At 35.4% G+C, this 26181-nt stretch overlaps 1 long non-coding RNA gene across 1 annotated transcript in view; it reads right to left on the reverse strand.

The window, feature by feature from the left end:
- Positions 1-411: 411 nt before the first annotated feature.
- LOC134810312 (uncharacterized) overlaps positions 412-26181 on the reverse strand; it is a 52196-nt gene continuing 26426 nt past the window's right edge. The window contains exon 3 of the long non-coding RNA XR_010158056.1: positions 412-709. This is a non-coding gene — a long non-coding RNA (uncharacterized LOC134810312). The remainder of the gene's footprint in view (positions 710-26181) is intronic.

Consider the following 26181-nt stretch of genomic DNA (forward strand, 5'->3'; position numbering starts at 1 on the left):
TAGCATTTAAGTCAGCTTTCAAACTATTTTCCTTAAATATAGCTTAATAATGAAGACAATAAGCTAATTATCTAAATAGAAATTTAGAGAGTGGGCTGGCATGTGGGCAAAACTCTGTAATAAATGTTCTCACATTTTGGTAATCTCATACAAAACAGAGACTGGGGATGGTCTTCCAATTCCTTTTCTCAAACTATATTTTTGGTGTGTTATTAAGTGAATCCTTTGAAATATCCAGTGAAAATCACTATCTTAGTGGACAAATCACACATGCTAAATAGTATTGAGAAATGTAATACACATACTATAGCCATAAGATGGAAAAACAGACTGACATTGGAGCAATTTTTTAACGAGAACAGTAAACTTCTATTATACTTTGGTATGATAGATAAAAATATATATGTTAGTAGAGTCACTCAAAAACTTTTTTGAAACCATGCAGATGGCCCCACTAGCCAGAAAATATTTCTAAAGTTTTTCTTTTTCATTTATCAATATGATGATTTTCAATAATTATTTTCAATAATTAATATTTCAAAACATCTATAGAAATACCTGGATTTTCCCATGAAGGTCTGGAAATCCACCAATGAAGACAGATCCTGATTTTGGCAGGGGTTTTCCGAGTACCTGATTGATAGATTCGCATATTTGTGTATTCCTCCCTAAAATAGTCAGCTCAGCTTTACATGGATCCAATTCTTGCCTGTAACCATTTAAGAAAGAAATGAATGGTTTTAGTATGAGTCATATAAACATTTATCTGACAAATTAATTAAACTATTATCAAAAGAATAATTTAAGTAAATAGATTATTTCACAATAAAACAAAGCCAGAAGCAGATTAATCTGTTATAAATTAGAATCCTTAATGCTTTAAGTACATAAACACAAAGTTACAGTTTGACAAAACAACAAATTATAGCAATCAACCAATGAAATAAATAAATCCTGATAAACAGATCTTTCTCAATTGTAACTGAAACAATGATGGATTACAGTATTCCATTTTAGCTTTTTACATTATTAAATTTTCTGTATGAGTGAAAAATATTAAAAAGAATCAAATTTCAATGCAGTCATACAGTGTACAATATATACTTAGGTGGAAAACAGATATTTGCAGACAGTAATTAGTTGTAGAAATATAAATTATACCAATAAGCAAAGCACAGAAAAATGAACAAATGAATAAATCAAATATAACTTAATTAGGAAGATCAGAGTAATAATTTCCATATGCCCATTCTTTTAGAAAGATGAAAAAGACAAAATACTTTGTCAATACTTTAACATGTAGATATGCATGTGTCATTTACTCTAGCCATATGTTTAACTAACTGTTTAATCCAGAGATTGGCAAACTATACCCTAGGCCAAATCTTGCCTGCCATCTCTAAGTAAATATAGTTTAATTGGCACACAGCCATATGTTTCTTTACATATAGTCTATGGGTTTTTTCATAACAGAATTGAATAATTGAAACAAGACTTTAAGTCCCAAAAGCCCAAAAATATTTACTATCTAACCCTTATAGAAAAAGTTGGTAGATGCACTATTCAATTTATCTATTAACCAAGCAAGTAAGCTTTATCATAATCCTTTTCAAAATAATAGTACACATTCTTGGGAGGAGCCAAGATGGCTGAATAGGAACAGCTCCGGTCTACAGCTCCCAGCGTGAGCGACGCAGAAGACGGGTGATTTCTGCCATTTCCATCTGAGGTACCGGGTTCATCTCACTAGGGAGTGCCAGACAGTGGGCGCAGGTCAGTGGGTGCGCACACCGTGCGCCAGCCGAAGCAGGGCGAGGCATTGCCTCACTTGGGAAGCGCAAGGGGTCAGGGAGTTCCCTTTCCGAGTCAAAGAAAGGGGTGATGGATGGCACCTGGAAAATCGGGTCACTCCCACCCGAATACTGCGCTTTTCCGACGGGCTTAAAAAACGGCACATCACGAGATTATATCCCGCACCTGGCTCGGAGGGTCCTATGCCCACGGAGTCTCGCTGATTGCTAGCACAGCAGTCTGAGATCAAACTGCAAGGCGGCAGCGAGACTGGGGGAGGGGCGCCCGCCATTGCCCAGGCTTGATTAGGTAAACAAAGCAGCCAGGAAGCTCCAACTGGGTGGAGCCCACCACAGCTCAAGGAGGCCGGTCTGCCTCTGTAGGCTCCACCTCTGGGGGCAGGGCACGGACAAACAAAAAGACAGCAGTAACCTCTGCAGACTTAAATGTCCCTGTCTGACAGCTTTGAAGAGAGCAGTGGTTCTCCCAGCACGCAGCTGGAGATCTCAGAACGGGCAGACTGCCTCCTCAAGTGGGTCCCTGACCCCTGACCCCCGAGCAGCCTAACTGGGAGGCACCCCCCAGCAGGGGCACACTGACACCTCACAGGGCAGGGTATTCCAACAGACCTGCAGCTGAGGGTCCTGTCTGTTAGAAGGAAAACTAACAAACAGAAAGGACATCCATACCAAAAACCCATCTGTACATCACCATCATCAAAGACCAAAAGTAGATAAAACCACAAAGATGGGGAAAAAACAGAACAGAAAAACTGGAAACTCTAAAAAGCAGAGCGCCTCTCCTCCTCCAAAGGAACGCAGTTCCTCACCAGCAACAGAACAAAGCTGGATGGAGAATGACTTTGACGAGCTGAGAGAAGAAGGCTTCAGACGATCAAATTACACTGAGCTACGGGAGGACATTCAAACCAAAGGCAAAGAAGGTGAAAACTTTGAAAAAAATTTAGAAGAATGTGTAACTAGAATAACCAATACAGAGAAGTGCTTAAAGGAGCTGATGGAGCTGAAAACCAAGGCTCGAGAACTACGTGAAGAATGCAGAAGCCTCAGGAGCCGATGCGATCAACTGAAAGAAAGGGTATCAGTGATGGAAGATAAAATGAATGAAATGAAGCGAGAAGGGAAGTTTAGAGAAAAAAGAATAAAAAGAAAGGAGCAAAGCCTCCAAGAAATATGCGACTATGTGAAAAGACCAAATCTACTTCTGATTGGTGTACCTGAAAGTGATGCGGAGAATGGAACCAAGTTGGAAAACACTCTGCAGGATATTATCCAGGAGAACTTCCCCAATCTAGCAAGGCAGGCCAACGTTAAGATTCAGGAAATACAGAGAACGCCACAAAGATACTCCTCGAGAAGAGCAACTCCAAGACACATAATTGTCAGATTCACCAAAGTTGAAATGAAGGAAAAAATGTTAAGGGCAGCCAGAGAGAAAGGTCGGTTTACCCTCCAAGGGAAGCCCATCAGACTAACAGCAGATCTCTCGGCAGAAACCCTACAAGCCAGAAGAGAGTGGGGGCCAATATTCAACATTCTTAAAGAAAAGAATTTTCAACCCAGAATTTCATATCCAGCCAAACTAAGCTTCATAAGCGAAGGAGAAATAAAATACTTTACAAACAAGCAAATGCTGAGAGATTTTGTCACCACCAGGCCTGCCCTAAAAGAGCTCCTGAAGGAAGCGCTAAACATGGAAAGGAACAACCGGTACCAGCTGCTGCAAAATCATGCCAAAATGTAAAGACCATCAAGACTAGGAAGAAACTGCATCAACTATTGAGCAAAATAACCAGCTAACATCATAATGACAGGATCAAATTCACACATAACAATATTAACTTTAAATGTAAATGAACTAAATGCTCCAATTAAAAGACAAAGACTGGCAAATTGGATAAAGAGTCAAGTCCCATCAGTGTGCTGTATTCAGGAAACCCATCTCATGTGCAGAGACACATATAGGCTCAAAATAAAAGGATGGAGGAAGATCTACCAAGCAAATGGAAAACAAAAAAAGGCAGGGGTTGCAATCCTAGTCTATGATAAAACAGACTTTAAACCAACAAAGATCAAAAGAGACAAAGAAGGCCATTACATAATGGTAAAGGGATCAACTCAACAAGAAGAGCTAACTATCCTAAATATATATGCACCCAATACAGGAGCACCAAGATCCATAAAGCAAGTCCTGAGTGACCTACAAAGAGACTTAGACTCCCACACATTAATAATGGGAGACTTTAACACCCCACTGTCAACATTAGACAGATCAACGAGACAGAAAGTCAACAAGGATACCCAGGAATTGAACTTAGCTCTGCACCAAGTGGACCTAATAGACATCTACAGAACTCTCCACCCCAAATCAACAGAATATAGATTTTTTTCAGCACCACACCACACCTATTCCAAAATTGACCACATACTTAGAAGTAAAGCTCTCCTCAGCAAATGTAAAAGAACAGAAATTATAACAAACTATCTCTCAGACCACAGTGCAATCAAACTAGAACTCAGGACTAAGAAACTCACTCAAAACCGCTCAACTACATGGAAACTGAACAACCTGCTCCTGAATGACTACTGGGTACATAACGAAATGAAGACAGAAATAAAGATGTTCTTTGAAACCAATGAGAACAAAGACACAACATACCGGAATCTCTGGGACGCATTCAAAGCAGTGTGTAGAGGGAAATTTATACCACTAAATGCCCACAAGAGAAAGCAGGAAAGATGCAAAATTGACACCCTAACATCACAATTAAAAGAACTAGAAAAGCAAGAGCAAACACATTCAAAAGCTAGCAGAAGGCAAGAAATAACTAAAATCAGAGCAGAACTGAAGGAAATACAGACACAAAAAACCCTTCAAAAAATTAATGAATCCAGGAGCTGGATTTTTGAAAGGATCAACAAAATTGATAGACTGCTAGCAAGACTAATAAAGAAAAAATGAGAAAAGAATCAAATAGACGCAATAAAAAATGATAAAGGGGATATCACCACCAATCCCACAGAAAAACAAGCTACCATCAGAGAATACTACAAACACCTCTACACAAATAGTAAAGTAGAAAATCTAGAAGAAATGGATAAATTCCTCGACACATACACTCTCCCAAGACTAAACCAGGAAGAAGTTGAATCTCTGAATAGACCAATAACAGGATCTGAAATTGTGGCAATAATCAATAGCTTACCAACCAAAAAGAGTCCAGGACCAGATGGATTCATAGCCGAATTCTACCAGAGGTACAAGGAGGAGATGGTACCATTCCTTCTGAAACTATTCCAATCAACAGAAAAAGAGGGAATCCTCCCTAACTCATTTTATAAGGCCAGCATCATTCTGATACCAAAGCCAGGAAGAGACACAACAAAAAAAGAGAATTTTAGACCAATATCCTTGATGAACATTGATGCAAAAATCCTCAATAAAATACTGGCAAAACGAATCCAGCAACACATCAAAAAGCTTATCCACCATGATCAAGTGGGCTTCATCCCTGGGATGCAAGGCTGGTTCCACATATGCAAATCAATAAATGTAATCCAGCATATAAACAGAGCCAAAGACAAAAACCACATGATTATCTCAATAGATGCAGAAAAGGCCTTTGACAAAATTCAACAACCCTTCATGCTAAAAACTCTCAATAAATTAGGTATTGATGGGACGTATTTCAAAATAATAAGAGCTATCTATGACAAACCCACAGCCAATATCATACTGAATGGACAAAAACTGGAAGCATTCCCTTTGAAAACTGGCACAAGACAGGCATGCCCTCTCTCACCACTCCTATTCAACATAGTGTTGGAAGTTCTGGCCAGGGCAATTAGGCAGGAGAAGGAAATAAATGGTATTCATTTAGGAAAAGAGGAAGTCAAATTGTCCCTGTTTGCAGACGACATGATTATATATCTAGAAAACCCCATTGTCTCAGCCCAAAATCTCCTTAAGCTGATAAGCAACTTCAGCAAAGTCTCAGGATACAAAATCAATGTACAAAAATCACAAGCATTCTTATACACCAATAACAGACAAACAGAGAGCCAAATCATGAGTGAACTCCCATTCACAATTGCTTCAAAGAGAATAAAATACCTAGGAATCCAACTTACAAGGGATGTGAAGGACCTCTTCAAGGAGAACTACAAACCACTGCTCAATTAAATAAAAGAGGACAGAAACAAATGGAAGAACATTCCATGCTCATGGGTAGGAAGAATCAATATTGTGAAAATGGCCATACTGCCCAAGGTAATTTACAGATTCATTGCCATCCCCATCAAGCTACCAATGCCTTTCTTCACAGAATTGGAAAAAACTACTTTAAAATTCATATGGAACCAAAAAAGAGCCCGCATCGCCAAGTCAATCCTAAGCCGAAAGAACAAAGCTGGAGGCATCACGCTACCTGACTTCAAACTATACTACAAGGCTACAGTAACCAAAACAGCATGGCACTGGTACCAAAACAGAGATATAGATCAATGGAACAGAATAGAGCCCTCTGAAATAACGTCGCATATCTACAACTATCTGATCTTTGACAAACCTGACAAAAACAAGAAATAGGGAAATGATTCCCTATTTAATAAATGGTGCTGGGAAAACTGGCTAGCCATATGTAGAAAGCTGAAACTGGATCCCTTCCTTACACCTTATACAAAAATCAATTCAAGATGGATTAAAGACTTAAACGTTAGACCTAAAACCAGAAAAACCCTAGAAGAAAACCTGGGCATTACCATTCAGGACATAGGCATGGGCAAGGACTTCATGTCTAAAATACCAAAAGCAATGGCAACAAAAGCCAAAATTGACAAATGGGATCTAATTAAACTAAAGAGCTTCTGCACAGCAAAAGAAACTACCATCAGAGTGAACAGGCAGCTGACAAAATGGGAGAAAATTTTTGCAACCTACTCATCTGACAAAGGGCTAATATCCAGAATCTACAATGAACTCAAACAAATTTACAAGAAAAAAACAAACAACCCCATCAAAAAGTGGGCGAAGGATATGAACAGACACTTCTCGAAAGAAGACATTTATGCAGCCAACAGACACATGAAAAAATGCTCATCATCACTGGCCATCAGAGAAATGCAAATCAAAACCATGTTGAGATACCATCTCACACCAGTTAGAATGGCAATCATTAAAAAGTCAGGAAACAGGTGCTGGAGAGGATGTAGAGAAATAGGAACACTTTTACACTGTTGGTGGGACTGTAAACTAGTTCAACCATTGTGGAAGTCAGTGTGGCGATTCCTCAGGGATCTAGAACTGGAAATACCATTTGACCCAGCCATCCCATTACTGGGTATATACCCAAAGGACTCTAAATCATACTGCTATAAAGACACATGCACACGTATGTTTATTGCAGCATTATTCACAATAGCAAAGACTTGGAACCAACCCAAATGTCCAACAATGATAGACTGGATTAAGAAAATGTGTCACATATACACCATGGAATACTATGCAGCCATCAAAAATGATGAGTTCGTGTCCTTTGTAGGGACATGGATGAAATTGGAAATCATCATTCTCAGTAAACTATCGCAAGAACAAAAAACCAAACACCGCATATTCTCACTCATAGGTGGGAATTGAACAATGAGATCACATGGACACAGGAAGGGGAATATCACACTCTGGGGACTGTGGTGGGGTGGGGGGAGGGGGGAGGGATGGCATTGGGAAATATACGTAATGCTAGATGACGAGTTAGTGGGTGAAGCGCACCAGCATGGCACATGTATACATATGTAACTAACCTGCACAATGTGCACATGTACCCTAAAACTTAAAGTATAATTAAAAAAAGAAAAAAAAAACAAAAAAACAAAATAATAGTACACATATTATAAAAGACACCTACATAGCATCCAACAATCAATGCCATTCTGTTCCATGAATATGTGACATTCTGGTTTTCATATATTTATATTGAATTATGGCATACATAATAAAGAGGGTAAAGGATAAAGCTCTATGAAATATTATATTGTGAACATAGTCAAGTAACCACTACCCAGGACAAAAGGCACAAAATTACTACCTAGACTACTCCACCACAATATACACAAGCATGCACACACATGCACTGACACACACGCACACGCATACTCTCTCTCACAACTCTTCTATCCTCATTCAACATTATGTTTTTGAGATATATATTTTTGAATTGAATAGTTTATTTATTTTCAAGATATATAGTCAGATACTTCACAAATTATTCTAATGTTGGTATACTGTGAAATTTTAAATTGTTGAGCTATGAATAATGCTGCTATAGACATGCTTGTATGTATTGTTTGATGTACAGAAATGTGCATTTCTGTTGAGCATTTAACAAAAAAGTACTTAGAGTTCTATGTTCAGTATATGTGCTCTACTGATTTTATATTTTGCAAGGATTTTCTTTTTACTTTGGGTATCTTACTGTTTTAGTTTTTTAATGGTGTTGTTTAATAATCAGAAGTTTTTCATCTTAATTTATACCAATTGATCAATCTTTTCCTTAATAATTAGTATTTTGTTGTTGTTCCTGACTTACTCCATTTTTGAAACTATATTTTAGTATTGACATTTAGATCTACAATCCACCTGAGATTGGTTTTTATATAGTCCCAAGTATGTATCAGTTTTTATTTTTTCTCTATGGAAATCCAATCGACTCAGTAACATGAGTGGAAGAAAACTATCCATTCTCCACTGTTCTGTATATCGCTTCTGTCATAAATCATGTCCATATATATGTAGGTCTGTTTCTAGACTCTCTTTTCTGTTCTACTGGTCAATTTTTCTATATTTGTACCAATATATCAATGTCTTAAGACTTACTCTAAAAGTACAGTATTTAATACACAGTATAGTAAGTCCTCCTACTTCATTTTTTCCCCCTTAACATTGTTTTGGCTGTGTGTGTGCACGCATGTGTGTGCACACAAGGGTGTGCGTGTGTGTGTGTTCCTGGGCTCTCTCTCTTTTATTGGTTCATATTTCTACCTTTGTGTCAATATTACACTGCCTGATACTGATACTGCCTAACGCCTTATAAGTATTGATATTTTATATAGTAAATTACCTTACTTTGCTCAGTTTTTTTAATTGAGATAATTAAATATCCCTTTCTTTCTCTCTTATGTGTAATGAATTATGTTTGCTGGTTTTCAAAAGTTTGGGTGTATTCTTGGAGTAAGTTTAACTTGGTTATGATATATGGCTTTCTTATATAACAGTGGATTTACTTTTCCATATATTAAGGAATTTTTACATACAGTTAATAAGGGATAGACCTTTCAATTTCAATCCGTGTACTGCTCTGGTAAAATTTTAGTATCAAGCCTATGCTGTCCTCACATTCAGAAAGATTGTGTTACACTGATGTTATATCTACCTTTTATGTATGATAGAATTCACTAGTATAGCCTACTGGGACTGAAATTTTCTTTGTGTTTTCTTTGTGGAGATGATAAATATGGATTACATGTATTTAGTTGATATAAATTATCTATGATCATGTCTGTTTTGTCACATTGTATTTTTATAGGATTTTTTAATCTAAAATTTCAAAGTTATTGGCAAAAATGTTTCATAATTTCCTTTTGTTATTGGTATTGGTTTTGGAACTCCCACATCTGCCATTTTTTGGTATGGTATTTGGCTAATTGTGTCCTTTCTAATTTTGTTTTGTAAATCAATGTTGGTAGAAAGCAGAAAATTTCAAAGAACACACTTTTGGCACTGTTGATAGTCTCCATTCTCTGTTTTCTACTTCATTGACTTCTACTCTTTATGATTTCCTTCCTTTAACTTTCTCTGTGCTTTATTTACTCTTTTGTTTCTAAGGTTTTTAATCTAACATGTGCTTTCAGGATAGAAAATTTTTTCTAAACATAAATTTAACCATATTCAACAAGTTCTATTTTTCATTATTATCTGTTCAAAATATTTTCTAATTTCCTTTGTGATTGTTTTCTTTGGCCTCAGTGGTATTTAGAATTGCATTGTCAAATTCACAAATACACAGGTATTTTTCTGGTCATTTTTTAATATTCCAATTTTAGCTCAAATTGAGATTGTCCAGAAAATATTATCTTTAAACTTTTAATAATTTTATAGGTATTTAATAATAGGTATTGAAGGTAGATGACAGGAAAGGCCAAGTAACTGCTGAACACCATAAAGTTGTGGCTGACCTACATTGATATTATTTACATGCTTACCACATTATTACACAGCAAGTTTTAAACTTGAACACGTGTTAGGAGACAGAAGGAGAGGGATTAAATAGGTCAATCCTGTAAATGATTCTCTTTCAGTAAGAAACTTGAACACGCATTAGGAGATGGAAGGAGATGGATTAAATAGGTCAATCCTGTAAATTATTCTCTTTTAATTCTTTGAAATATGTTGACTCAGGCTGCATTGCCCAGCATATGGTCAATTTTAATGATATTTTCATGACACTGGAAAGTCTGTTGTTTGGTGAAGTGTTCTTGATATGTGAATATTGTCAGGTTTTACACACACACACACACAAATATACACACGTTCAAACACATTTATCCACATATACACACATACCACAAATATACAGACATTCAAACACATTTATCCAGGTTTATAATACATTTAGAATAAACATAATAAAACAGTGAAATCATGTCTATGATGTATGCACCTTTTTTCTTCTTGAGAAAATATTTACACATATTCTTCAAATCCTCCTATCTGTATAATGATATAAACCTCATAGACCTAAGACCAGGTATGGTCATGCAGCCAACTTTGGGGCTTTGATAAAGAAAGCTTTGACAATTTTTTGAAAATATCAGTGATATTCCCTATGTTAAGACTATGGGAGAAAAATGGTTCAACATTTTTAGAAACCACTGGATATTCTTGGATTCTGTATTTAGAAGCAAACTAGAAGCTTTCTGGGTTAATTACTTCTTACAATTAAACTGTTAAAAATATCTGAGGGAGAATATAGCTTCCAGGAAGCTATTCATTAAATGATAAAAATAAAAAAGCACAACTGCTTTAATAATTCTCTAAAATTTAATGTTTGGAAAAAGTTTGTACTGTTTTATGATATTAAAATAGCAACAATAATTATTCACTAACACTTTGCTAATGAACTCATTTCTTATAAATGAAACACATTAAGATATCAAATATATTTATTTGATCTTTGATTATGACAACTGAAAGACTAACATAAAACAATATATATGAACTCTATGTTTTCTTTCCTTACTATACAAGCAATATAAGCTCATTATAAAATTTTATAAAAATAAACAAATTTACCCAACATCCACACTTGGCTTTTATAATTATATCAATTGACCTAAAATATAGGTCAATAACTATATATCTGGATTTATTTTCTGGTTTTCACCATTTTCTCTTATATGACTATATCACTATTTAAGTGAATCCCATTATTGTCTGTTTAGTTTATTTTTTGAAATTATAGAATCACACCACAATTATATAGTAATTAATACTTGGGAAGTCATCTCACCCTTGTTTAGTTATTTTCTCATAAGGAAAATTTATTCACTAGAGATGAATTATTGAATCAAATTATAAGCAATTTTAATGATTTGTCATCAAATTGCTGGCCTGCTCTGCAAACTTTGTACCTGTTCATCTAAAACCTACAATTACATAAGCCAATTCCTTGAAATAATTTTTTTAATATAAGTTTTCTGTTAGTTCTGTTTCCCTGGTACGACCCTGACTGAAATTTTGGTACCTGATGTATGGAGAGTATCAAGATGACTGAATTTTTGACTCATTGTACAAAAATATCTCTTATATTTTCTTATTTGGAGCTGTATTAGTGCTGATGGAGTATAAAATTTGACTTTTTAATTGGAGCTGGTCCTGATAATAGTTTCTGTTAAAATCTCAATTCATGTCTCTCTCAAATAGTATTAGCTGCATGGAATTCAGTTCCTTAAGATTTTCTCCCATTTTGTAGGTTGCCTGTTCACTCTGATGGTAGTTTCTTTGGCTGTACAGAAGCTCTTTAGTTTAATTAGATCCCATTTGTCAATTTTGTCTTTTGTTGCCATTGCTTTTGGTGTTTTAGACATGAAGTCCTTGCCCATGCCTATGTCCTGAATGGTATTGCCTAGGTTTTCTTCTAGGGTTTTTATGGTTTTAGGTCTAACGTTTAAGTCTTTAATCCATCTTGAATTGATTTTTGTATAAGGTGTAAGGAAGGGATCCAGTTTCAGCTTTCTACATATGGCTAGCCAGTTTTCCCAGCACCATTTATTAAATAGGGAATCCTTTCCCCATTGCTTGTTTTTGTCAGGTTTGTCAAAGATCAGATAGTTGTAGATATGTGGCGTTATTTCTGAGGGCTCTGTTCTGTTCCATTGATCTATATCTCTGTTTTTGGTACCAGTACCATGCTGTTTTGGTTACTGTAGCCTTGTAGTATAGTCTGACAAAGGGCTAATATCCAGAATCTACAATGAACTCAAACAAATTGACAAGAAAAAAACAAACAACCGCATCAAAAAGTGGGTGAAGGACATGAACAGACACTTCTCAAAAGAAGACATTTATGCAGCCAAAAAACACATGAAAAAATGCTGATCATCACTGGCCATCAGAGAAATGCAAATCAAAACCACAATGAGATATCATCTCACACCAGTTAGAATGGCAATCATTAAAAAGTCAGGAAACAACAGGTGCTGGAGAGGATGTGGGGAAATAGGAACACTTTTACACTGTTGGTGGGACTGTAAACTAGTTCAACCATTGTGGAAGTCAGTGTGGCGATTCCTCAGGGATCTAGAACTAGAAATACCATTTGACCCAGCCATCCCATTACTGGGTATATACCCAAAGGACTATAAATCATGCTGCTATAAAGACACATGCACACGTATGTTTATTGCGGCATTATTCACAATAGCAAAGACTTGGAACCAACCCAAATGTCCAACAATGATAGACTGGATTAAGAAAATGTGGCACATATACACCATGGAATACTATGCAGCCATGAAAAATGATGAGTTCATGTCCTTTGTAGGGACATGGATGAAATTGGAAATCATCATTCTCAGTAAACTATCGCAAGAACAAAAAACCAAACACCGCATATTCTCACTCATAGGTGGGAATTGAACAATGAGAACACATGGACACAGGAAGGGGAACATCACACTCTGGGGACTGTTGTGGGGTGGGGGGAGGGGGGAGGGATAGCATTGAGAGATACACCTAATGCTAGATGATGAGTTAGTGGGTGCAGCGCACCAGCGTGGCACATGTATATATATGCAACTAACCTGCACAATGTGCACATGTACCCTAAAACTTAAAGTATAATAATAAAAGAAAAAAAAGATTTTCTGCAGAACAGCAATGGATCAGGTGATTAGCCTTTGACTATCAACTCTAAGCTAGAGAATTGCTATGATTTTTGAAATAAATAAATGAACAGAGAAAAAGGATTTTGGGGAAAAGTGAATATATCATGGGGGAAATTATTTATAGATATATTGCATTTGAGGTTTTTCCTTGAAAGTTAGGATTTTTATTATTTTAGAGAATAATCTATTCATTGTCACAGAAGGTAGTCAGCTTCACCATCGGGAATACTATTATCTATATAATAATTGTGCAGGTTTTCACCTTTGGATAAGTATGGGAATTTTTCTTTCATACTTAAAATTCTTCATGGTTATTCTTGTTTTCAAAGATATTATCTTATCTGAAATAAATTACCCATTGTAAATGAATACAAGGATGGCACATCATCTTTTCTCATACATATATTCAGAGAGCTGGCAGCTATGTTGCAGGAAGATGAAAGATAAGCACGCCTCCATTATAGCTACGTAGGCCATCAGGTTTTCTTTGCCATAGATGCAATTCTAATATTTCATCTAGCAGGTTGTTATTTTATTCAAAAGGCACACTTTTTAACAGCAGTCGTATCTTTCCTCTTAGGCTTATTAGAGCAGAGGCAATCTTGTGCTGATTGTGCTCAATTGAATCTAACATGAATTGACTGAACGTAGAAAAACAGTCCTACAACATTATTGTTTAGCATTTGCTGATGAACAGTTTGCTTAGCTCACCATGCAGTGTAAATTTTTTCCATCAAGGCTTTTTAAATGCTTTCTCTAAAATCAGCACCGAGGGTGCTTTAAAGGTCAAATGAGCAGAATAGTTTTTCTTTTTTGCATACTTGTATGTAAAACTCTCTTGAGGACCACTGGTGTTTGAACTACCTTTAATTGTTCTTCCAAACTTACAGTGATTGCTCAGGTTTGTCATTTGGACTGACATAATAGTAATCACTAACTACTCTCCACTAAATAGAGTATGGAAGAAAAATTTAGTGAGCCATAAATTCTATCCATTAAGTTTATGTATTCAGAGTAGATGCCTGGAAAGGTCAAGTAACTGCTCAACACCACAGAGATGAGGGTGACCTACTGTGATATTACTCACATAGCTACCGTATCATTACACAGCAAGTTCTAAACTTGCACAGGTGTTAGCAAAGACTAAGGAGATAGATGAAATAGGCAAATTCTGTAGGTAAATATTCAAAAAGGCAGAAAATAGCAAAATTCCATCGTGTTGGAAATCAACTCTCTCATCTGATCATTTTTGAGCATTACGATCGTCAACCTTCAGAAATTACTGACTCAAACCTTAAGCTTAACAAAATTGTTCTTAATTGAAAGCAATAAACCTTCCTATAAAACCTGAGTATGTGTGTATCTACTTTGTTGTTTATCATATTTGCATTAAAAAATTGATTCCATCAGTTGTAAAAATATAAAGGAATTAGTATGAAATAAAAGCAAATGTACACTTTTAAGAAAGATTCAGGCCTGTAAGTTGGCTATTCCCACAAATATAAATAAAAATTATAAGCATCAACTTAGATTTTTGATGAAGACACACTTTTTTTATTGATACATGATACTTGTACATATTTATGGGCTACATGTGATTTTTGGGGCAATATTTTTATCTTAACAAATTACCCCATATATCTACAGATATTTTATATTTAAGTAAATATAAAATATATTCATTAGCTTAAAAATGCTTATTAAACTGCAACTACAAATTGATTTTTAAAGGGATTTAAATAGATATAGTGGATATTTCTGTTAGGGAGACTTATTCAATTCTCATATTTATTCAAGTTCCACAGGTGACATGGAACTGTCCCCAGATTCCAGTATATCTTGTCATATCTCTGAAAAACTTAAAATGAATTTCCTCACTTAAAACTTTGAATGGTAGACTATTGCCAAAAGAATTAAGTCTAAACACGTTCATTTGGAATTCAAGCCCCCACGTTTCCTGTTTAGGCTTTTCTTATTTGGTTATCTATATCTATGACAGCTCAACAACAGAAATTTTATGCTGTACTTGTCAGTCTCTTAGTTATCTTACCATGTCCACTCGTCTATGAATTCTTCTGGCCCTTTGCTGAATCCTGTTTCCCCACTTGCCAAGGTTTTTATTTTGCCAACTGATATATTACTTATAATTAAGACTTTATCTAAGATCCACCTATTACCTAAAAAGTTTCTAATATTTTCAGTCTTAGTGATCTCTTTAATGTCTAACACCATTAAAGTGTGCCACTCATTTTTGCACTCAATTACATATTGCTTTCTCCTTTTATGTGATTGTATGATATTTATGTTTTGTTTCTCCAGTAAAAAAAATAACCTCTCAATTGGCAGAGTTGTGATTTATCCATCTTTGATTTCTTAATAAAACTTAGGCTTTTGATTAAAGACTTAGAAAATAAAATTTTGAGTTTTAGTTGATAGGAAAAACTGTGTTCCTAGAAATGTACCAAATATTCCCTTCTATCCTAAATAAATGTGTTTCTAAGGTAGTGACCTTTTCATTTGCAGGAAGCCATCAAGTTGCCAGGTGCTTAAATGGCACCTCCTTCTATCACAGATTGCTTCTGGTCTTTATGTTAGGATCAGATCATTCGTTTGCCCATGGGGCTTCCCACTGGCAAAGTAACTGTTTGCATTCATTGAGCACTAGTCAGATTTTCTAACATTGACGGGCAATTGAACAAAGATTAGCTAAAAATTTTGAATTCAATATTAAAAATACCATGCAATTCAATTGTTCTCTGGCAAATTCTAAAGTAAAGATTATTCTGGTTGATTTTTTTCTTTTAGGGTACATACTCTTAAGAACCATGTAAATAGACCTTCTTTTTCCTTTTGTGTTTGTATGTGGGACAAAAAATATTTCCATATCGTGTTATGATTCTTCTGAAAGGACTGCTAGAACTTCAGATCTTTCCACCGAATAGATTTTAAAATATGTTTTTGCATTTGTGATTGAGATTAATTATCAGTGATATGGTTAACACTCCACATTAATCATTGTGATTCTAATTATATTATATTTCAGGAGCTGTAAAACAATACTCAATAATAAAATAATTGACATTAGATTATTAAATACTAAGATCATTGAAAATTTAATCAAGAACAATATATCCAATTATCGTTATCATTATAAGCAATTAAGCCACATCTAGTAATATTCCCTTGAGATAAAATATAGACTTTATAAAAAGAAAACACCAAGAGAACTAGGTTAATTTAGCATACATTTATATTTTATATTATTTGGCAAAATTGTGTTAAAATATTTAAAAATATGGTACTTGACAATTTATGAATATTCACAAAATATGTCTTTGAAATTTTATTTTTCTTAATCATTAAAAGGATAAAAAGGATAAGATAAAAGTAATTCTTTTTTTCTGAGACGGCGTCTCGCTCTGTCACCCAGGGTGTAGTGCAGTGGTGCAATCTTGGCTCACTGCAACCTCCGCCTCCTGGGTTCAAGCAATTCTCCTGCCTCAGCCTCCCAAGCAGCTGGGATTACAGGCATGTGGCACCACGCCTGGCTAATTTTTTTGTATTTTTAATAGAGATGGGGTTTCACCATATTGGCCAGGCTGGCCTCGAACTCCTGACCTTGTGATCTGCCTGCCTCAGCTTCCCAAAGTGCTGGGATTACAGGCGTGAGCTACTGTGCCCACCCTGAAAGTAACTTTTAAATTTAATTTGCTAGATACTTTTCTTCCTATCATGGGCAATCCTGAAAAGAATATTGGGTCATGTTGTGAACACCTCCAAGCCTTCCTCAGATCAGCAAGAACAATTCAAGAAAACACCAGAAGTAGAGGTGATAAAGCAAGACTGCTTATGTAGAGAAATAAAGGGAAGATCAAAAGACACCTTCAAAATGACTTGTGTAATGCAATTTTCCTCTGAGAAACTGGATTTTTTCAGAGGAAAATCCAGTTTTTTGTTCGTGAATCCAAAAATCAGCCCGCTGGGTGGCTGAGATGTTGGGAGTTTGTGTAGGGCTTACCTTGAAAGTGTATTTCTTATATTCTGTGCTGGGGGTGGTTAGCCTATTACAGTTTCAAGAGTGATGGCTATTTAATTATGTAAAATTGGGGAGTAAATCCCTAGTCAGATTAGTCACATAATTAAGTTTGATAAAGCTCAATATTATAGTTGGGAGTTTTTAGCTCAATCTAGTTGCATATCCACAACAACTCATAAAATCTATTAGCCTTCAACAATGTCACTGGAGCTTTTAGGTTACTTTGCTTTAACACATGAGGGATAAAATAGACAATGAGGCATACTCACTTGAAACCATATATGCTGTTGATTCATCTGAATTTAATTTCAGAAACACACAAATTATTTTTGTTCCCTAGTCCTTTTTCTAAATTGTAATATAGAGTGTGAGTGTGTGTGTGTGTGTGTGCACGCGCGCGTGTGCGCTTTTAAGAGGAAATGGGGAAAGCCTGGTCTTTGGAGTAAGAAAGGCTCCATTTCAAATCCCAGCTTTACCATTTATTATCTAGCAGAATTTTACTTTTTATTTCTCAGATAGGTATTTTAAAATACTACCACATGTCAGGCAAGACAGTCCACGCTGGATGCAAGATTAACAAAACAGCATTAGGGTCCTTCTTTTGTAATTCAAATCTCAAGGGAGAGGACAATATGCATCAAACATCAAGATGCTTAATGGGGTTGGGGACTGATTTAATCTGAAATGTCAGGGAACACACTCCAAAGGAAGTGAGATTTGAGATGGAGTCTAAATAATAAATAAGCATCAGTGGACTGGCAGAATTAGGTAAGAGTGTGCCAGGCAGAGGGAACAGTATATACAAAAGTTCTTGGGGGCAGAACGTAAGAAGGCATGAGTTGAAATAAATCCTGAAGAATTGATGCAGAATCATACCATGTGTGGGAACATTGATGGGGAAAATGGGATTAGAGAAAAAGTCAAGGCCACTTAACTTTTTTTAACACTCTTATTTATTTTATTTTATTTATTTTAAAGTTCTCGGGTACCTGTGCAGGATGTGCAGATTTGTTACATACATAAACGTATGCCATGGTGGTTTGCTGCACCTATCAACACATCACCTAGGTATTAAGCCCAGCATGCATTAGCTATTTTTCCTGATGCTCTCCCCGACTATTCCCCCAACAGGCCCCAGTGTCACATTCAGTTTTCACATCCATGAAGTGACATGTCTAAAGTTATTGCTAAAAATGTATATCTTAATTAACCCATCCTTTCATTGCCAAATAGGAGACTTGGGAAATTAGAACAAAGTTAGGTGTTCAGTGGATGTTAGTTTTCTTCTTAAAGGGAGTTTGTTTTGTTCTGGTTTGGAGCTATTTATGACAAACCCACAGCCAATATCATACTGAATGGGCAAAAACTGGAAGTATTCCCTTTGAAAACCGGCACAGGACAAGGATGCCTTCTCTTACCACTCCTATTCAACATAGTATTAGAAGTTCTGGCCCAGCAATCAAGCAAGAGAAAGAAATAAAGTATATTCAATTAGCAAAAGCAGAAGTCAAATTGTCTCTGTTTGCAGATGACATGATTGTATATTTAGAAAATGCCATCATCTCAGCCCAAAATCTCCTTAAGCTGATAAGCAACTTCAGCAAAATATCAGGATACAAAATCAATGTGCAAAAATCACAAGCATTCCTATACACCAATAACAGACAAACAGAGAGCCAAATCATGGGTGAACTCCCTTTCACAATTGCTACAAAGAGAATAAAATACCTAGGATTCAAACTTACAAGGATGGGAAGGACCTCAAGGAGAACTACAAACCAATGCTGAAGGAAACGAGAGGAAACAAACAAATGGAAAAACATTCCATGCTCATGAATAGGAAGAAGCAATATCGTGAAAAGTAATTTATAATTTCAATGCTATTCCCCATCAAGCTACCATTGACTTTCTTCACAGAATTGGAAAATACTACTTTAAATTTCACATGGAACCAAAAAAAAAATCCCACATAGCCAAGACAATGTGAAGCCAAAAGAATAAAGCTGGAGGCATCACACTACCTGACTTCAAACTGTACTACAAGTTCACAGTAACCAAAACAGCATGGTACTGGTAGCAAAACAGATATGCATAGACCAGTGGAACATAACAGAGGCCTCAGAAATACCACCACACATCTACAACAATTTGATCTTTGACAAACCTGACAAAAACAAGCAATAAGGAAATGATTCCCTATTTAATAAATGGCATTGGGAAAATAGGCTATCCATATGCAGAAAGCTGAAACTGGATCCCTTCCTTACATCTTATACAAAAATTAACTCAAGATGGATTAAAGACTTAAATGTAAAACCTAAAACTATAAAAACCCTAGAGGAAAACCTAGGCAGTATCATTCAGGACATAGGCATGGGCAAAGACTTCATGACTAAAACACCAAAAGCAATGGCAACAAAAGCTAAAATTGACAAATGGGATCTAATTAAACTAAAGAGCTTCTGCACAGCAAAAGAAACTATCATCAGAGTAAACAGGCCTCCTACAGAATGGGAGAAAATTTTTGCAATCTATCCATCTGACAAAGGGCTAATATCCAGAATCTACAAAGAACTTACACACATTTACAAGAAAAAAACAACTCCACCAAAAAGTGAGCGAAGGATATGAACAGACACTTCTCAAAAAAAGACATTTATGCAGCCAACTAACATGAAAAAATGCTCATCACTGGTTATTAAAGAAATGCAAATCAAATCTGCAATGAGATACCATCTCATGCCAGTTAGAATGGCAATCATTAACAAGTCAGGAAACAACAGATGTTGGAGAGGATGTGGAGAAATAGGAATGCTTTTACACTGTTGGTAGGAGTATAAATTAGTTCAACCATTGTGGAAGACAGTGTGGCGATTCCTTAAGGATCTAGAACTAGAAAATTGACCCAGCAGTCCCATTACTGGGTATATACCCGAAGGATAATAAATCATTCTACTATAAAGACACATGCACACATATGTTCATTGCAGCACTGTTCACAGTGCAAACACTTGGAACCAACCCAAATGCCCATCAATGATGGAATGGATAAAGAAAATGTGGCCCATATACACCATGGAATACTATGCAGCCATAAAAAAGGATGAATTCATGTCCTTTGCAGGGACATGGATAGAGCAGGAAACCATCATTCTCAGCAAACTAACACATGAACAGAAAATCAAACACTGCATGTTCTCACTCATAAGTGGGAGTTTAAAAATGAGATCACATGGACACAGGGAGGGGATCATCACACACTGGGGCCTGTCATGGGGTGGGGGGCTGGGTGAGGGATAGCATTAGGAGAAATACCTAGTGTAGATGACGGGTTGATGGGTGCAACAAAGCACCATGGCACATGTATACCTATGTAACAAACCTGCACATTCTACACATGTACCCCAGAACTTAAAGTATAATTTAAAAAAGGAATAAAAAGGGTTCATCAATTAATATGGAAGATAACACCATTTATGGCAAAACAGAGGTGCTGGAATATCTTGGTATACTTGATGCTAATGAAAGAAGTGGGGCTTCTAATTCCTCACAGGCGATATTAAGCCAGATTCAGTACTATACAAATATAAATTGTTTTCAAGGAATGTTTTATATGCTATTTTAAGAATTAGATACATACAATTTAAAATATAACTATATGGTATTAGCATTTATATGTACATATATGTGTATGTATGCACACATTATTATCATTATTATTTTTGAGGTGGAGTTTTGCTCTTGTTGCCCAGGCTGGAGTGCAATGGTGTGATCTTGGCTCACTGCAACCTCCACCTCCTGGGTTCAAGTGATTCTCCTGCCTCAGCCTCCCGAGTAGCTGAGATTACAGATGCCCACCACCACGCCCAGCTAATTTTTTGTATTTTTAGTAGAGATGGGCTTTCACTATGTTGGCCAGGCTGGTCTCAAACTCCTGACCTCAGGTGATTGACCCGCCTCTTCAAGTCCTGGGATTACACGCGTGAGCCACGGCGTCCGGCCGCACACATTATTTTTTTTTTAAAAGGGAATACATAACAGAGGTTTACCATAAATTATCTTTGGAGTATTATTTCTCCTTATTCTGCTCTAAACCTTTGGAGAAGGAATGGTTTAATGGAAGAGCAAATGGAGAATAAATAATGAGTTAATAATAAATAAATAAATAAATAATAAATAATGAGTAATAAGAAATGTTTTCTCATTACTATGTGTTCGAAACATAATGCTTTATAGTTCAAGGCCTGTAAGACCTTTAGATATAAAATATAAATGTGATTGTGAGTGCTACATAAAAGAAAGAAAAACATTAAGTCACACTATGCAACTCAGCCTCCCTCCAATCACCTGAGGAGGGAGAGAGGATGCCTAAGAACAACATGAAGGACAATTCCGTGACCAAATATTTTTAAGTACACCGGTACATATATTTCCACAATTTTAAAAATCTGAATGCTTAAAGGAGATGTATATCTGGGAAAGTAGTGATTCCAAGACTTGAGCCCCAACTGGGGTACAGGGATAGTATGAATCCCAAGACAGGGTATTCTCCTAAAACTGAGTTTGTCTTTCCTAGAAAGCCCTGCATAACGTGTATTTCTGTGAGAAAAAAATACAATATAGAAGGTAGTCATTCTCCTGTGAAAAGAGATACAAAAAGCAAACTTCTGTAGTGTCTGTAGGGTACAGAGAATTGGTAAACTCTGAAATTATACCATAGTCAATATGACTCTTTTGTTTTTTCTTCCAACTTGTATTAGGTTGGTGCAAAAGTAAGTGTGATTTTTGCTATGTTCAGGGCATATATGTGCAGGCTTGTTACATGGGCAAATTGTATGTTGCTGGGGTTTGGTGTACAAATGACTTTGTCACCCAGGTAATAATCATACAAACCAATAGGAAGATTTTCATTCTTCACACCCTCTTCCCATTCTCAACCTTCAAGTAGGCCCTGTGCTTATTGTTCTTTTTGTTTCCAAGTGTACTCATTGTTTAGCTCTCACTTATAAGTGAGAACATGTTGTATTTGGTTTTCTGTTCTTTAATTTGCTTGGGATTATGGCCTCCAGCTGCATCTATGTTACTGAAAAGGATGTGATTTCATTCCCTTTTATGGCTGCATAGTATTCCATGGTGTATATGCACCGCACTTTCTTTATCCAGTCCACTATTAATGGGCATCTAGGTTGATTCCATATCTTTTCTATTGTAAAAAGTACTGCAATGCACATATGACTGCATGTGTTTTTATAGCAGAACAATTTATATTCCATTAGGTATATACCCAGCAATGGGATTGTTGGGTTGAATGGTAGTTCTGTTTTAAGTTCTTTGAGAAGTCACCAGGCATGCCAGACTCCAAAAGCAATTGTAACAAAAACAAAAATTGACAAGTGGGATCAAGTTAAACTAAAGAGCTTCTACATAGAAAAAGGTGATCCTTGAGAGCATAACACAGTTTTGTTTCTTTTTCTTTCCATTCAAAGAGCTAGAAGTTTAATCTAGCAAAATGCGAAGCAACTCTTACCAAGACATGGCCACAAATAGACCATGCCACTGGTCATGAGGCTTTGGTTGAACTAACTTCACCAATTTTATATGTTGATTATTAGAATCTGAAAAAATGCTCTTATTATTTTGGGCGCATTGGCTTGTTTCAGAAAGTAGAAAGCAAAATGAAACCTGAGTAAAGGTAAGAGATACATGGTTTTTGTTCAGGGAAGCTAGTAACACACACTATGGTAATTTGTTGATATATCAATTTATGTTGATAGGTCTATAGGGTCTCAAGTACATTTATGCACATTTTGATAAATCTAAATTTTTTTAAAGACATGTACTATGAAAGTGCTCTTAGTGAGGATTTATTTGGGAGACAAAAGGAGGGAAAACAAATTCATTTATTTAGGGGTAAGTTTATATTTTATATAGCCTGGGTTTAAAAAATCCAGCACTACCTTTAAAAGTAACTAGTGATTCTTATCAGTAGAGGGGAACACAGACGAGTTACTCCTGGGGCATTTATAATTGTAAAAATTAGGGCATTCATGGACTCTTAAGATTTAATAGGACTGTGTTAGTGCAGATAAAAAAAGAGATTCAGGGCATTTAACCAGGCAGGACCCATGAGTCTGTGAATTAACACAACATTTTGGGGTCCTGGCTAACATTTTATCTTTGCATCCAACAGTCAGATTCTGTTCTGCAGCATTCCCTGATGGCTGATGGAAACTCAAGTTAAAAATAAAATCTGATTTATTATATTTTCTTACCATGGAATGAGAGTGAATCCTCAAAATAGTATCTGAGACTGAATATGATTTTTATTATACCTAGTTTCAAGGCTTTACTAATTGAAAATGAGTCTCATTGCTATCTTGTCGCTATTGGGAATCTCCATGTCCAATGAGCCTTTTACTTCCACTGAAGCAAGAATTGAAACTGTCTCTAAGGGGAAAAGATGGCTAATAATCACTGCCATTGAAAGACAATCTTAGTTGGATTTAAATGAAAACTAAATATTTTTTATTATCTGGTTCCAAATGCCATTCTGTCTTTCTTTCACAGTCATATTTAAATCTAAGAAGCCCAATTCATTGTTGTGTGTATGTATTTGTGAGGAAAGCATGTTTATAATATTTTCATAAAACATGAAAAATTCTGTCTTTGTCTTTTAGAGTAATATGACAAATAAAACACATCGACTCTAGCCAGAACATTGGCTTGACTGAAATATTACATGGTCACCCTGATGTGTATATATTGGTTTTTACTGTGTGTCTATGTACTCTCACCTACTATGATGATAAAATTTCTGTGCACTGTTAAAAGACACTTTCTTTCCTCAGACAAAATCTGTAACATTTATGCTGAGTGAAAAACATTAGAATTTTGGATACTCAAAATTTTTAGTTGGGTAGTAATCTTTATTTTAATCTTGGTTTTAACTACCAGCATAAAGTTTAATCAGCTTTTAAGAAAATGTGGACTGTTTTAAGTCTTTAGAAGCTCAAGATGAATGATTTTACACATTACAAAGTGTATGTGTGGGGATAATCAGGAGAGAAACACTGAATCTTCCTTAAAGGGATGTTGAAAAGCCATAGTTCTATTTTTAAGTATGACAGCTATTTAATGATATATTGAAGATTTTATATAAAAATTAACCTGACCATTCACAAATTATAAAATAATGGTTTATATTAGAAGTTAGTGAGAAAATGACTACAATACAGCATCATATAACACCATATAGGAGAAAAATCTTGACAATCCATAAAACATAAAACAGTAACAAGCAGAACACAAATTATTGAAATTAGGTTAAAGTATCTCAAATTTGAAGAATTAAATAAAAGACACATGTGAGAACCAATGACTCAGAAGTAAGCTGGCAAAGTTAGATCATACAAATGGAATCCAAAAAATCAGGTCAAGCATTAGCAGTCAGTAGCAATCAAAATTCAAAACAGAAAATAAGACAATTAGGCTCATACATTTATAAAAGTCACAAAGCAGTTTAAATATATAAAATAGGCTGAGTGGCATGGCTCAAACTTATAATATCCGCACTTTGTGAGGCTGAGGCAGGATGATCACTTGAGGCCAGGGGTTCCAGACTAGCCTGGACAACATAGTGAGATCCTACTAATATACAAAAGTTTATTTCAAAACTAGCCAGGTGTGGTGGCTTGCACTTGTAGTCCTAGCTATTTGAGAGGCTGATTTAGGAGGCCTCCTTGAGCCTAGGAGTTTGAGGCTGCAGTGAGCTATGATTATGATTGTATATGAATATACACATATATGAGAGACACATATATGTTTGCATATATGTATATTTGTATATATGTATGTAATATATACACATATATAGTATGTATGTTTATATATGCATGCATATATGTATATATGTTTATATATGCATGCATATATGTATATATACACAAGTATATATAAAATGATAAACGTGTATTAGTAAAATCTGTTATGAATTCAAGAGGAATGAATTGATATCCAAATATAGCCTAGAAATTTAATACATCATTACTAGATTATGAAATAAACTGAAAAAATAAATAATATAGAACATTTGAAAAATATGGCCAATAAAATGTAATTAAAATCTATACATCAAAATTTTGCCTATACACAGAATATACATAATTTTCTAATATCCACAGAATATTTTATATTTGTTTTATATTTTGCAATCAATAATATTTTGGTAAATTTTACTAAAAGCACACAAAAATTAATCATTCTTTGACAAACTAGTGTAAGAAGTTTTAAAGAAAAAATGTGAATAGCCTATTTAAAACAATTGTCCCCAAACAAATAATGAAGAATGAGGACTCAGGCAATTGAGACTGAGGAGATCTTGAAAGGTCTTTGTTAGTTTTTATTTATCTAATGCTGTGTCTACCTAATTATATCAGATGAATATTGGGGTTGGTAGAGATATATAGGAGGATGCATAAGTATAGAAGAAAAGGAGAAGGCATTTGAGATGCTGAGGATGTTAATAATGGCAAATTTGTTTTTCAAAAATAGTAAAAGTTGATGTCTAGTAATATACTCATTTAAAAATTTTTTTTTCTCTCTTTTCCTGAGGAACCTCAAGTGTGTCAGCTGTGAAGCATGTACTGTATTCTTCTGGTGGAAATTAGCATGGCCACTACATCACAAATGGATATTATCGCAAAAGTTAATTGGATTACTAGTTCTGTTTAAAGATAAAGAATCAGACATGTGCAATTATCTTCTATCACCTCTGCTTAGTGAGATTCAACTTTCTTTTTCTTTACTATGAATAAAACAAACTAAAAATTCACAAAGATATACAAAATGCACGTGTATAGAAGTGGATGGTAAAGTTAAAAAAAACAGAGACAAAAT

The sequence above is a fragment of the Pan troglodytes genome, chromosome 5, assembly GCF_028858775.2.
Source record: "Pan troglodytes isolate AG18354 chromosome 5, NHGRI_mPanTro3-v2.0_pri, whole genome shotgun sequence".
NCBI classification, from domain to species: Eukaryota; Metazoa; Chordata; class Mammalia; order Primates; family Hominidae; genus Pan; species Pan troglodytes.